At 30.2% G+C, this 13,187-nt stretch overlaps 2 protein-coding genes and 2 long non-coding RNA genes across 8 annotated transcripts in view; 2 read left to right on the top strand and 2 right to left on the bottom strand.

Moving 5' to 3' along the window:
- Positions 1-3,038, bottom strand: part of LOC108738391 (BTB/POZ domain-containing protein KCTD12) — a 29,549-nt gene extending 26,511 nt beyond the window's left edge. The window contains exon 1 of the mRNA XM_018471791.1: positions 2,854-3,038. The gene's annotated coding sequence lies outside the window, so the exon portion shown is untranslated. The remainder of the gene's footprint in view (positions 1-2,853) is intronic.
- LOC108738395 lies at positions 832-2,377 on the top strand. Of its 3 annotated transcripts, XR_001937977.2 has the most exons (5): positions 832-973; positions 1,042-1,048; positions 1,117-1,513; positions 1,571-1,789; positions 1,844-2,377. It is a non-coding gene; the product is annotated as an uncharacterized LOC108738395 (long non-coding RNA). The 3 variants fall into 3 exon arrangements; XR_001937976.2 differs by having other exon boundaries at positions 832-1,048; XR_001937975.2 differs by lacking the exon at positions 1,042-1,048 and having other exon boundaries at positions 833-973.
- A 112-nt stretch (positions 3,039-3,150) lies between the features above and the next one.
- On the top strand, positions 3,151-4,942 carry LOC108738394. 2 transcript variants are annotated; one of them, XR_001937974.2, is made up of 4 exons: positions 3,151-3,318; positions 3,649-3,838; positions 4,064-4,214; positions 4,271-4,942. It is a non-coding gene; the product is annotated as an uncharacterized LOC108738394 (long non-coding RNA). The 2 variants fall into 2 exon arrangements; XR_001937973.1 differs by lacking the exon at positions 3,151-3,318 and having other exon boundaries at positions 3,499-3,838.
- A 5,365-nt stretch (positions 4,943-10,307) lies between these two features.
- Positions 10,308-13,187, bottom strand: part of LOC108738384 (protein held out wings) — a 109,466-nt gene continuing 106,586 nt past the window's right edge. For both annotated transcript variants that reach the window (XM_018471782.2, XM_018471784.2), the window contains exon 8: positions 10,308-12,254. The gene's annotated coding sequence lies outside the window, so the exon portion shown is untranslated. The remainder of the gene's footprint in view (positions 12,255-13,187) is intronic.

The raw sequence follows: 13,187 nt of genomic DNA, 5'->3' as shown, positions 1-13,187 counted from the left end.
TCGCTCTCCATATTTAAAAGGGCACCAACCAAAAACTACTGCGTAGAATTAATTGGAATTTTTCACACACAAGCCTTGCTATATGAGCTCTCAAAGCATATAAAAATTATACGGCTTAAATGTGAAGTTGGGTGCAAAAGAATACAATTAAATCCTCTGTCCGGAAAAAACGAAATGACTTTCCGAACAACCCGATAGTTATGGAGGTACAAGGGAATAGAAATTCACAACCACATATTTTTGAAATAATTTATCCTATTTGTTGCATTTAATTAAAATAAAAAAATCTTTCCTTTTTTCGATTAAAGTCATATTTCACACGGCTGCCATTTAAACGAAACCCTATTTTTTCTATTTTCGAACAATCTGTATAGTAAATCAAACTTACATGCTGCAGACGATCTTGTATTAAAATAGGGAGCAAGTTTTGTTTGAATATTTTTTCGATTAAAACTTACAGTTTGGCCGCAATGAGCATATTACGAGCTTTTTGCACCACCCTGTATATAAGTAAAAGAAGAATAAATCGGGCGTTGCGGTGTGACAACGATAGACACAGACACATCATGGCCCCTTCTGTTATTTGCTTTGCAATTTATTTTATAAATGTAGCCTTGAGATAACCGACAACATTTTCAATCACGCATTTATCTTTTTCTTTTCACATTTAGTTAATTACAGGACGACCATGGTCGTTAGTGAAAATTCTTATAAAATAAACAAACAGACTTCATTGACGTGCTGAACGGTATGAAGCCTAATAGAACGCACCCTACTTATCCATAGCATAAAATGACTTTATCCTGCACCTATGGTTCTATAGATCAAGGAGATAAGGAGACAGCTATCATGACAGCTATTATCTAATCTATGGGGAGATAGCTTTGATTTCGTGGGAATTACCGAGGCGGAGTGTCACAAATGTGAAGTGCGTTATAATTGATTACTAAGTTACGTGCCTCTTTTTCGATAGGTAAGCGATCAACAATTTAATTTTAGAATCTATTAAATGTTCTGGTTCAAACATTATATTTACGTTAGTTTTCAGGTATGTTACTTATTTTGAAATATCTATGTGTAACATATTTAAAATAATCTTTTCTTCCATATGTATAGGTATTAAAAGGTCCCTTGGTATTAACATAATAATTATGCCATACCCAGGAGCTGCTTTTGCTATTGCAGTTGGAGTAGCTTTAGGAGCAGCTGTTTATTACTATTTTTTCAATGATGAGGAACAGCGACAACAACATAGACAGAACACTTATGGTAGATCTAGACAATACACTTATGATATACCCAGAGCTACACAGAACACCTATGATAGATCTACACAGAAGACCTACGATAAATCTACACAGAAAACCTATGATAAATCTACACAGAACACGTATGATAGATCTACACAAAACACCTATAATAGATCTACACAGACCACATACGATAGACCTAGGCAAAGTACTTATGAGAGTTCTCGGCAGAATACTAATGATAAACTAATTAAGACTGAACTGTAAGTATTTTAATTGTTAGAGAATGTTTATTCCTATATCTAATGTTCTGTATTCAGGACTCGAGAAAAGAAAGATAATTGCTGCACAATCTGCTCACAATTAATGACTAGAGGAGTAAGGAAATTATCTTGTGGCCATGCTTTTCATTCTAGATGTGTTACTAAATGGATAAATGACCATAAAAGTTGTCCAAGTTGCAGAAGTTATCAATCTAATGTTGAGAAGCCAAAACAACATAAGCAGAACTCTTATGGTAGACCAAATCGTTCTGAATTGTAAGTATTTTAAAGTAATTAAGATTAATCCTATATAGAATGTTCTTTTTATAGTGAAAAAAAAGAGAAAGAAAAATGCACTATCTGTTTGGAAGAAATGATTGGATGTATAATAAAATTACCTTGTGGTCATATTTTTCATAACAGATGTTTTACTAAGTGGATAAATACCAATAACAGTTGTCCAAATTGCAGAAGTTATCAGTCTGCATAATTCAATATAAAATTGCCAGTGACATGATTCAGAATAACAAACATTTCACTTACTCTAATGATGTGATATCTTCTACAAGTACTAAAAACATTGTTATTCATTGTAATAATATTTAGATTTAAAATGTGCCTTCTAGATTTGTATTTATAGTTGTTTTTAAATTAAATTAATGAATAAGCAAAAATGGCGTATGTATGTGCAAATTATTAAACTAAAACAAAAGTTGGGTTCTGGAAAGAAGAAATCCTAATAGTATTGACATTCACTTAACTATATAATAGCAGACAGAAGTTCAAAAAAGCTATAACGACATTTTATAATGAGATTATTTTTAAATGATATTAAATAAGTAATGCCTTTGAATTAGTTTTTTCATTGTTCACATGGTTTTTCTCTTTAATAATAAAATGGTTTAATAAACACTTTTGTATGAAACTAGCCTGTTTTCATTTTTTACTGTTTGATACTTACTATAAAAAGATACAGCATAACATTAGTTTAAGGGAGTTTTCTTCAAAAACAAATAATAAACAGTTGAATGGAAATTCACCCAAACTTGCCTAAACATGCCAAAGAAATGCTCATTTTTTTGTTTTTAGAGGGTACTTATGAGAAAGTTTATTAATGATACTATTTCATAGCTATTAATGTGAAGTCTTATGGGAATTGACTGCAAAGCATCAGTTAATTCCTGGATGCCCTTTAAATGACGAACAGATTTCAATAAAATGTAATATAATAATGAATAATTGCCTAAAAAACAATTTCGTAAATTCAAATTATGTAAAAGGTATTTCTATTACAAATATTAAATAAATTGAACAAAAAAGTAACTAAGAAATAGACTTACTTTTACTTCTTCTTGCTAAATTGTGTAAACAAACATTTCAAATTAAAAAATTAACTAAAACTGCTGCTACTCGCGACTATTAATAGAAACTGAGTGTATATTTTGACTTAAGTATAAAAAACAGAAGAGTAGATTAGAGTAATAGAAGTACCAATTTTATTAATTTTTGAACGCAGTAATTCATTCTGTTCAATGGAATACTGTGTATTTATTTCATTTGTCCTTTATCTATGATCTGAACGTACATTTACCAATCGTGTGAAGCTGGCACTCTATATTTAAACATTACGAATAATTTGTGCGTCGTTTGCGGGTTCTAACTATGTAATATGAAAAATGGAAAATTGTTTCGGGTTCAGGTGGAAATTCAATGTTGAGTTATTCAAAATCTACTGAAGATATCATAATCTAATTCATGCCAATCGATTGCACATAATTTGTGCTTGAAGACTGATTTAATATATGGTAAAAGGAATTTATATTTATATTGTTTATTAGTTATGATTACGTCTAATAGTTAATTTTTCATTGATATTACTAATAGGCGTGTGGCATTGGTGATTCATAGATAATAATATGAAAATACTAACGCCATTGAAAAATTAGGTATTATTTGTAATTATTAATAATAAATAATATAGAAATAAACTTTACTTATGATAATAGTTCAAACTTCAAGCACAAATGATGCGCAATCAATTGGCGTCAATTAAATTATCATATTTCCAGTAGTTCTTGAATTAATCGGCTTTTAATTTCCACCTGCACCTGAAACAATTTACTTTTTTTTAATAGAACTAATGGACGCACAACTATGATACGACGCACAATTTATTGATAATTGTAGGAGTAGTTATCTATGATTGACATTTTGGATATGATCTTTGAACTATGGATATGATTTGGAAATGTTTTAAACGATTTTGCCTGCTTTGGTTCGCTTGCTGGGTTTTACCGAAGTGACCGGAGCGGTATTTCAGTAATTGTAAGTTTCCTTTATAATTGATTTTGTAATATTTTATTTATGGTTAACTCCTTTTACACACTGAAGTAGTTATCAATTTAATTTTTTCCTCTATTTGTGTTGAAAGATTTAAGTGATTAATTTAAATTTAATAAATATCAAATTTTTTGGCTCAAACATTACAGTTACATCAGCTATATTTTTCGGTTATGTTTATTGTATTTAAAATATGTTCTTTGTAAGTAGGTATAATAATTATGCCATACCCAGGAGTTGTTTTTGCTGTTGTACTTGGGGTAGCTGTAGGTGCAGCTTTTTATTATTACTTTTGCAATGAAGAGGAGAAGCCACAAAAACACAGACAATTTACTCATGATAGACCCAGTCGTTCTGAATCGTATGTATTTGAAGATAAGAAAATGTTTAATACTATAACTAATATTTTTTTTATAGGACAGAAAGAAAGATTTCTTGCAGCATCTGTTTAGATGAAATGACTGTGACTACACAAGTAAGGGCATTATCTTGTGGCCATGTTTTTCATTATGGATGTATTACTAAATGGATAAGTTGTCAAAAAAGTTGCCCAATTTGTAGAACTCGCCAATCGTATAAGTGAGCATAACAGGTTTTTAATGTATATGTAAAGACATGCAGCTTTCACATGTAGTAAAAGGAAAATATTCATCATAATTATATCTAAAATGTGCCTTCTGGACATCTCTTTATAGAGTTCCATTTTGGGATATGTATAAGTATAACAATCGTGTTGTTTTATACATTTTTTTTTACTTTAATGTATACATAAAAAAGTATGTGTATACTTATTTAAGGCTTGGGAGTTGATTGTTACATATGATGTAGTAAATAATACATTTGCAAAATTTGATTTGATAAAGCTGTTAAATTAATTATGAAACAAAATTGATGCATTAATCCAATGACAAATGAGTTTCATCCTTTTAAAAGTGACTAAAATAATGCAGTCTTTTATCTCGTTCAATGAGTTATTTACGTTTTCTTGCAAAACTAATGTCTGTAACAGCTCCCAAATCTTATGTGGAAATACATATCCATCTTGTATTCTTTATTCATTTGATTTTTTATTTTAAAGTGACTTGGAAAACTATCTGCCTTGTAATTGTCTTAACGAATAAAAAAGAAAGGTGTGGGTACACAATACAAGATTGTTAATTAATTGAAAGTTTTTAAAAACTAAATAAGTAAAATAGGGAATAATAAGAAATATATATTCATCTTACATTTAGATTTAGAGGTGTACATTGTTTATTTGGGGAAGAAACAACTGGTGTTATAAATTGATTGTAGTTTTATAATGTGCAAACAGTAGTAATTAAAAAATAAGTCTAATTTCTATGAAATAATTGTATGATTATGCTGGTTTTATAAATCACAAATATCAATGTATGTAATCAGCTATCAAATATAAAAGAGTAACATGTTGAAAGGTTGTGCTTCATATTATATTTATTTCTAAGTTTTTGATGTATTTTTACATTTAATAATAAATTTCTGTAAAAAGCTTTGTATAAAACTTCAATTTTTTTAAATTTAAGTTCCATATACCAATGTATATGACAGTTAATTATTTAAGGAACTACTAATGTTGTATTTAAAATTTCTCACAATTGCAAAAATGAGAGATTTCGTTAAATTTAAAAGGGGATACCAGGGTTAAGGGGTATTAAAAGATGGACTGTGTTTACACTTTTTTAAACGATTCTTTTTTGTTGTCTGATTTATGACCCCTAGTGAGATGGCACTGCAAGCCCTATTGCAAATAATTCATAGATTTCGTAAACAACTCAAATTTGTTACTACCTATTAGAAATAGTGTGTGGTCGATGACTCAATAATATACAGGGTGTTCCTGAAATAAGTAGCACACTTGCAGGAGGTGATAGGGCACTATTAAACAAGAATATTATGCTAATGTTTGGTGGTCTCAAAGTCCACCGTTTTCAAGAAAAACGTATTTGAAGTATGTATGCAGCTAGTCAATTTTATAAAATTACAATTGCCTATTCAGAGGATATTAATTTACCTAATATTAATGTTTACCTGTAGTTAATTTTTCCTTTTTTGTGTGCTCTTAGCAATGGGCGTCAAAACAATATGTGTAGTAACGTAGTAATAAGCTGTTGATATTTACTTTACACAACATAATCGTTACTGTTTACATTCTCCATCGATGTTGATGCATAGTTGTTATTGCAATTTATCTGTACGTTGCCAATTCTAGCTCGGTTTGCAACTTCTTGTGATTTTATTACGTTTTTTTTGTCTCTTAATCGAATCTCTTTTTGTTGTTATTGTTATTTGCAAAGGTGCACTGTTTGAGAGCTTCCAATATTTATTGTCGAATCGGTGGTCAACGGTTATGTCTGTGTTGAATGTTATTAATCTTTTGACTTTGTTTCTTGAAAAATAGTATAGTGTTGTTTGCGTCTAATAAGTAATCATATTTATCATAGCACATAAAGGAATGGGGTGGGAGGTATTGCGAAAATGCCTCGTTAGAGAAATCTGTGTTAACATTAAGGCTAAAATCATTTAAGTAATGGTTGTCGATTTTAAGGAAATTGGCGAGATAATTGGGACCAAGTTGTTTGTTCTGGGGATTTAAGCCTTATAAATTACTTTAGCATTAAAGTACTTATTTGTTTTGGGGTTTTGGAGGGACGAAGGCATCGTGAAAGCAATCTTTTGAATTTTCTGAGCTTTTCTGTGTAAGTACTGCATATGTGATGAGAGGCCTCATCTAACTAGGAGGGAGTTAATCGTAACAGTAAATAGATGACTAAAAGAACGGGAGTCGTGAGTAAAAACATCGGGAACTACTTGTAATAAAATTATTTGGTACTTTTGAAACTTGATATGTTCACATTTACTGTCTTTTATTTTAAAACAACAAGCAAAAACAACAATGCCGATAGGGTATAGCAACACATCTACAAGATACCGTGCTCTAAGCGCCGCAATTTTTCTGCATGCTCGTAGCGTCGCGATAAAAGTAGTTACCTTTTTGTGGCGTGCTCCTAATAACGTATAAGCCTATCTTCAGTAACTTTTATTGTACTGAGGCTATACCATTGCTTAGCATTGAGGAGGACACTTGTTTGATTTCGGGGTCCATCTGTTCTGGTCCAAGTTTTTCTGTGATTTCTTTGGATCACTTATTGGGTAAATGCTGGGGCAGTAGTATTTTACATTGAGGAGGACACATGTTCGATTTTGGGTCCATCTGATCTGGTCCAAGTTTTTCTGTGATTTCTTTGGACCACTTATTGGTCAAATGCTGGGGCATTAGTATTTCACATTTTCATTTCGTCATCCGTCTCATTTTTTTTTCACCCCAACTACCATACCCTCATTCCCACGATTTCCAAAAGGCCGAAGAGGGCCTACCGCCCTACATTCCGGCATAGTCCAGAGCAACTCCCTGATCATCAGCATCAATAGCTGGTGGAAATGAAACACCCAAAAAATTTTTTTAACTTTGTTAATATTGATGTACCACGATTTTTGTTGTTTGGTTGTCGGTGTGGTGTTTTAAATCCAAAATAGTTCCAAACTTTTAGCCATTACCTTACAAAATAATCATTAAATTGTATAATTTGGTTGGAAGGTTCCATTATTTTTAAAAAAATCATCGACAATAAAATTTTCTAGTATGTGGACGACAGCTGCTAAAGTCATATATGAAGCGGAATCATATCTTCTTTACGACATTGTTTCGTCAAGTATCGTATAATTGAAAAATCAGCCCTGGAGTGCGACTATTAAGGTTTCGGTATATTTATCAAAATCGAAAATTTGATAATGATAATTTCTGTTAGTCAGTAGCACTACGGCCTTTCTATATATTATTGTTGTTTACTTGGTATCAAATTATGATAAAAACATTAATTTAAGCAAGTAAACCAGTTTTGGTAAAGGTCTACATGATGGCATCCATCGGGGGTGGGGATGGTAGGATCGAAAGAGGTCTCCCCCATCACTGTACCATAAAAAGTTCGTGGCGGTCTTACCCCCATAAAAAGTTATAGGGGTTCAAAGTTAATAAATATGCCAATTTTTATACATTTCTAGGCATGTAAATATATATGAAAAATACATAACAATATTGAGAAAGTTATATAAAACATTATTTAAATATCTTTATCAATAGGGTAGGTTAGGTTAGGTTAAGTTAGGTTATCGAGTTTTGTTTAAGTGACCACCCTTTTTCGATCCCTAACCTCCGCCCGCTTGAAAATATTTTTTTTATTAAATTTTATTTGAACTACCTATAGNATTGAATTGTTTAATTGCATATTCGCATAAAAATTCTTCTGAACACAGAACAAACGTTGTCACTCACTGCGTAATAAGGGACATTAAGGGGAAATCCAAATGTGGTATTTGCGAAAAATTGCAATGGTAAATAAAAAATATATAGGTATAAATATATGTGTTTTGAAACTGGGAAGTTCGTAGAACTAGATAATACCTAGAAAAACAAACACAAAATTTTCAAAACTAACCTTATGCATATCTTAAGACAGAGCACCGGCTCTTTGGTAGGGATGTTCTCTGATCTGGCCCAAATGTCTACGCTGCTTAGCAGCAACAGCAGCGGCACCTGCGCAGATGACTCATTAAACCACAAGTAATAACATACAGTCTTGTTACCACATTAACATTGTTCTAAAATTAACAATCAACAAAAGTATTCATTTGTCTAGGTATTGAGAAAATTCGAGTAACTACCAACCGGATCTGAACCTACGTATTTACTTACGAAAATAATGTAAACATTTCATGTTCAAAATTCCGAGCACTTAAGTAAAAATAGGTAGTAAGTACCTATTTATACATACCAAAAATTTATGTTATATTTTGTATTAGAAATTAATGAAAGTTAGACAAATAAACATTACGAAGTATGAACTACACAGGGCAATAAAGATAAATAAGTTTTCAGAGTTGTTTAGTCCAGTCAAATGAGGGAAATGGAGAAAATGATTGAAACACGGGTCATTTTATCGGAAATTTCGTGAGGAACGCGAATATGTAAATGAAAATTATTTTCTCGGCATAAGGGGCGAGAAAATCCGCAAAAACAATTGTAAATTATATTATCTCGCGAAATATAAAAGATATGGAAAAAAAGTTTCAAAGGTTTTGCACAATACGATTTTGCAAAAGAAAGTATTGATGACTTTTCATATCTCTCATGGAACAATAGTTCTCCGCGCCCAATGGCAGAGATCTCAAAATTCGCGGAAATTTTTAATAAAGTGATACATGGTAAGTTCATGTATATCAATCTGCAAATAAAAGAGTAAATACGATATATATATATGAGACTGTATACATGTATGTATGTATCATGTAGGTATATTTAAATATGAACTCATACATACCACATATATATTTAGGTACTTATCTACTACTTAAACTATAAAACTCTCAACAGTCCAGTGAATTAATTACAAAAATAAGTAATTTTTTATTGCTAAGTACTTAATAACATGATAACAATCAAAGCAATTTTTATTAATGAGAAAATCAAAATTATTTCATTGTTGTCCTCTTTTCTACTTCGAAAGAGTTTTACACAACTAATTAATAAAAGGAAGTGCAGTGTTGTTTAATATGAAATACATCAGTGTTAATTAAACACAACCGATTGTTTTTCATTTTGCAAAGTACTTGTTAACTAATTAACAAAAATACAAGTATATTAGAACTTAACGTAACTATAAAACTCTTTCGGAAAATTTGTTCTATTTAAAGTCAATGCTAGAACAACTACGATGTTTTTTTAAGTGAAGAATAGTGACAATCTACCATACAGATTATATTTTTGTTACTTTTATCATTTTAATTATTGCTGGCAATATAAAAGAATTATTTATAATGCAAATCTAAAATCTACAAAAATCTCAACACATGCAATTATAAAGTAACATTAAAATTACGATTTAATTAATTAATACTTGTGTACAGTATGTATTATTACAGAAAAAAAACACACCATAACATATTGTTTCTTCTATTTAAAACAACTATAATAAGACGAAAATAATGAAAATACTTAATTAATAATGTAGATTTAGTGAAATCTAATACTGCATGCTGTATTTCCACTTCTATTTCGCCTTTAATTTAGCAATGAAATTGCACAATAAANATATTTCAGAAATATAAATTTTTATAGTTGAGTATTATTAATTATGTTACTGCTAAAAATACTACATACTTTATAAAGCAAATCTAATTTTCTAGTCCAATGGAAATTAGTTAGTTATTAAACCGAAAAGAACTTTATCTGCTAAATATGGCAATTTTCATTTGCGTAACCGAGAAATATTTGAAAGAAAAAAACTCATATTAAAAAAAAAATCGCTTCAAAACCGGAAAAAAGTGATACATGGTAAGTTCATGTATATCAATCTGCAAATAAAAGAGTAAATACGATATATATATATGAGACTGTATACATGTATGTATGTATCATGTAGGTATATTTAAATATGAACTCATACATACCACATATATATTTAGGTACTTATCTACTACTTAAACTATAAAACTCTCAACAGTCCAGTGAATTAATTACAAAAATAAGTAATTTTTTATTGCTAAGTACTTAATAACATGATAACAATCAAAGCAATTTTTATTAATGAGAAAATCAAAATTATTTCATTGTTGTCCTCTTTTCTACTTCGAAAGAGTTTTACACAACTAATTAATAAAAGGAAGTGCAGTGTTGTTTAATATGAAATACATCAGTGTTAATTAAACACAACCGATTGTTTTTCATTTTGCAAAGTACTTGTTAACTAATTAACAAAAATACAAGTATATTAGAACTTAACGTAACTATAAAACTCTTTCGGAAAATTTGTTCTATTTAAAGTCAATGCTAGAACAACTACGATGTTTTTTTAAGTGAAGAATAGTGACAATCTACCATACAGATTATATTTTTGTTACTTTTATCATTTTAATTATTGCTGGCAATATAAAAGAATTATTTATAATGCAAATCTAAAATCTACAAAAATCTCAACACATGCAATTATAAAGTAACATTAAAATTACGATTTAATTAATTAATACTTGTGTACAGTATGTATTATTACAGAAAAAAAACACACCATAACATATTGTTTCTTCTATTTAAAACAACTATAATAAGACGAAAATAATGAAAATACTTAATTAATAATGTAGATTTAGTGAAATCTAATACTGCATGCTGTATTTCCACTTCTATTTCGCCTTTAATTTAGCAATGAAATTGCACAATAAATTTTAAATAATATATGTATATTTTATTTTTATTGCACTTAATATAAATTAATATTGCTTTTCATTGTATACAACGAAAGTCTTTTTCGTAAGGTTTTCTTGATTCATAAGCCAATAACAAAGGGTGTGAGGAAATTGTAAAGATTACTTCATAGTAATTTGCATGGGTGAATTCCTTACGTGATTATCCGCGACAAAAATCGTATAAATTGCTTGATTTTTTTTAATTTTAATTAATAATTACGTCAATTCTACCAGTACATATTATACTACAATAACCAACAATGAATATAAAATAATATCTAAGCAGCTCATTTTATTTTTCTTTTAATTTCTAGTACCATTGTACAGAATATCTCAAATATTTTAATAATGTTGATATACTTACCATTTAAAACATGTTGGATTTTGTTTTTGTAGAAATTAAATAGTTGTACACATCGAAGTATAAAAAAAGACCATATATATATAGAACTGAGTTTCATGCGATTGATGTTCAAATTAAACCAGAATGAAGGTAAATTATTCTCAAAGTTACCTCGACTAAAAATGTGAAAAGTCTATGGCCCACTGAGGTCTACAATTAAGTACTGTTGTGAATATATTTTCTTGCAAAGGAGATTCGTAATTGTTTCAAAGTGGAAATTATGTTGAAACGGTCTAGATCATTACTTCCTTACCATCAAACAGAACATTACATCATTATTGGCACGTTAATTAATTTGTACTTGTTCGACATTAATAACATTAATCAATTAATCAATCTATTAATTATTAGTCATATATCCTTTGAATAATATATAGATTCGATACATATTATTCTATGCTAAAGCTCTGCATAAAAATTCGGCATTAACATCGTATATTTTTACAAAAGTTAGTTGCAAAACGATGCCCAAATGTTTAATATTAGAATTACATAATTGATTAATATAATATAGTGGATTTTGTTTTTCCTTCTTTTTTTTGTTGTTTTTTTTTTTTAATTATTTTTATAATATACGATGTTATTGTGAAATTGTTAGTGATGTGTGGTTAGACATACCGCTACCGCAGGTGGTCCGGTGTCCGGTTAGTGGAGTGGTGCAGGTGACAAGTTAGCACTCCAAGCCTACAGGCCGGGCAACCGAGTTAACAAGAAAAGAAAAGAAAAACAGATTGTTAGTATTTTTCATAGCTAATTCAAGGGCTTTTTTAAAAAAAAAAACAATAAATAAAAATATCGACTGACTCTACGGGATCGTAACATTTTCATTAACCCAGTCTAATATCGGTATTTGAAGAGTTTGCTTCTACTGCATATTGTGGTATGTTCTGACAATTGCGCTGAATATATTGTCTAAAAATATTTGATTGAAACAACATAACCGATATTAGTTGAAGCCGAAATAGAGACGATCGCTTAGGGGCAGTCATTAAAACTACTTACTGATCAAATAAAAAACAAAGAAAGAAAGTACTTTATAGACTGACTTGCTGTATTTGATCAATAAGTAATGTAATTAAATGTTTTTTTATATCGAACAATCTATTATTTTTTTACGCTACCTATAGTGTATGAAAATTGTCAAAGTAATCAACTTTCAACCACCACAAATGTTTAGGGGGGTGAGATCGCCGCAAATTTTTTATGGGGTTTTACTCAGGTAACCACCCTCTCTCGATCCCCCCTACCCCCACCCCCATCAAACCCCCATAACTTTTTATGGGGGTGAGACCGCCACGAACTTTTTATGGTACGTGGGCGAGACCTCCCCTTTCGATCCCACCCACCATCATGATCTAGACATTTACCCCTGTTTTTAAAAAGGAAAAATAGGCTTATAGACTGATTAGATGGTAGCGGCGCTAGTAGCATACTCCAGTTTTATTTATTTTTATGGCGTCGCTGCAAGCACTGAAAAGGTCAAATTGCTTAGAGCACGAACTCATCTACGAATTTCATTTCTTCCTTCAGATATAAACCTTTCTGTTACAGTTTCATAGAGCCATATGTGCTCAAGGTATCGAAAAGGATGAATTTCTTAACTACTACAGGCAAATT

This window comes from Agrilus planipennis, unplaced genomic scaffold, assembly GCF_000699045.2.
Source record: "Agrilus planipennis isolate EAB-ADULT unplaced genomic scaffold, Apla_2.0 scaffold178, whole genome shotgun sequence".
In the NCBI taxonomy this organism is placed as follows: Eukaryota; Metazoa; Arthropoda; class Insecta; order Coleoptera; family Buprestidae; genus Agrilus; species Agrilus planipennis.
Note: the sequence above shows the minus strand (reverse complement) of the source record. Positions and strands in the feature narration are given on the sequence as shown.